Source organism: Triticum aestivum, chromosome 2A, assembly GCF_018294505.1.
Source record: "Triticum aestivum cultivar Chinese Spring chromosome 2A, IWGSC CS RefSeq v2.1, whole genome shotgun sequence".
NCBI classification, from domain to species: Eukaryota; Viridiplantae; Streptophyta; class Magnoliopsida; order Poales; family Poaceae; genus Triticum; species Triticum aestivum.
In genome coordinates, this window is record NC_057797.1 from 551,554,595 (window position 1) to 551,556,768 (window position 2,174).

A 2,174-nucleotide genomic window follows, 5' to 3' on the forward strand; every position below is an offset into this window, starting at 1 on the left:
AAAGTTTCTGAAAGAGGTATTGAAGTTGATAAAGCCAAGGTTGATGCTATTGAAAAGATGCCATGCCCCAAGGACATCAAAGGTATAAGAAGTTTCCTTGGTCACGCCGGATTTTATAGGAGGTTCATTAAGGACTTCTCAAAAAATTCTCGGCCTCTAACTAATTTATTACAAAAAGATATACCATTTGTCTTTGATGAGGATTGTGTAGAAGCATTTGAAATAATTAAGAAAGCATTAGTCTCTGCACCTATTGTTCAGCCACCTGATTGGAATTTAACCTTTGAAATTATGTGTGATGCTAGCGATTATGTTGTAGGTGATGTTCTAGGGCAAAGAGTTGATAAGAAATTAAATGTTATCCGTTATGCTAGTAAGACTCTAGACAATGCTCAAAGAAATTATGCTGCTACTGAAAAATAACTTTTAGCAGTTGTATTTGCTTGTAATAAGTTCAGACCTTATATTGTTGATTCTAAAGTAACTATCCACACTTGTCATGCTGCTATTAAATATCTTATGGAGAAAAAAGATGCTAAACCTAGACTTATTAGATGGGTTCTCTTGCTACAAGAATTTGATTTACATATTGTTGATAAAAGAGGAGCTGAGAACCCCGTTGCAGACAACTTATCTAGGTTAGAGAATGTTCTTGATGACCCACTACCTATTGATGATAGCTTTCCTGATGAACAATTAAATGTCATAAGTACCTCTCGTAGTACCCCTTGGTATGCTGATTATGCTAATTACATAGTTGCTAAATTTATACCACCTAGCTTCACATACCAACAAAAGAAAAAGTTCTTCTATGATTTGAGACATTACTTTTGGGATGACCCACATCTTTATAAAGAATGAGTAGATGGTGTTCTTAGACGTTGTGTACCTGAGCATGAACAGGAACAGATCCTACACAAGTGCCACTCCGAAACTTATGGAGGACACCACGCGGGAGATAGAACTGCACATAAGGTATTGGAATCCAGTTTTTATTGGCCTACTCTCTTCAAGGATGCCCGTAAGTTTGTCCTATCTTGTGATGAATGTCAAAGAATTGGTAATATTAGTAGACGTCAAGAAATGCCTATGAATTATTCACTTTTTATTGAACTGTTTGATGTTTGGGGCTTTGACTATATGGGACCTTTTCCTGCCTCTAATGGATATACACATATTTTAGTTGATGTTGATTACGTTACTAAGTGGGCAGAAGCTATTCCAACTAGTAGAGCTGATCATAATACTTCTATTAAAATGCTTAAAGAAGTTATTTTTCCGAGGTTTGGAGTCCCTAGATATTTAATGACTGATGGTGGTTCACATTTTATTCATGGTGCTTTCTGTAAAATGCTTGCTAAATATGATGTCAATCATAGAATTGCATCTCTGTATCACCCACAGTCTAGTGGTCAAGTAGAATTGAGTAATAGAGAACTCAAATTAATTTTGCAAAAGACTGTCAATAGGTCTAGAAAGAATTGGTCCAAGAAACTTGATGATGCATTATGGGCCTATAAAGCTGCATATAAAAATCTTATGGGCATGTCTCCATATAAAATGGTATATGGAAAAGCATGTCACTTACCTCTCGAACTAGAACATAAGGCATATTGGGCTATTAAAGAGCTCAACTATGATTTCAAACTTGCCGGTGAAAAGAGGTTACTTGATATTAGCTCACTTGATGAATGGAGAACCCAAGCTTATGAAAATGCCAAGTTGTTTAAAGAAAAGGTTAAAAGATGGCATGACAAAAGGATACAAAAGCGTGAGTTTAATGTAGGTGATTATGTACTGTTATACAACTCTCATTTAAGATTTTTGCAGGAAAACTTCTCTCTAGATGGGAAGGCCCCTATGTTATTGAGGAGGTCTATCATTCCGGTGCCATAAAAATCAACAACTTCGAAGGCACAAATCCGAAGGTGGTAAACGGTCAAAGAATCAAACATCATATCTGAGGTAATCCCATAAATGTTGAAACCAATATTATTGAAACCGTAACCCCGGAAGAATACATAAGGGACACTTTCTAGAACGTTTCAGACTCCGAAAAGGAATATGTATGTGGTACGATAAGTAAACCGATTCCAAAACAATTTTAAGGCAATATTTCCCCATTTTGGAATATTTAGAAAAATAGAAAATTAAGTAGCAGTCCAGGAAGGACA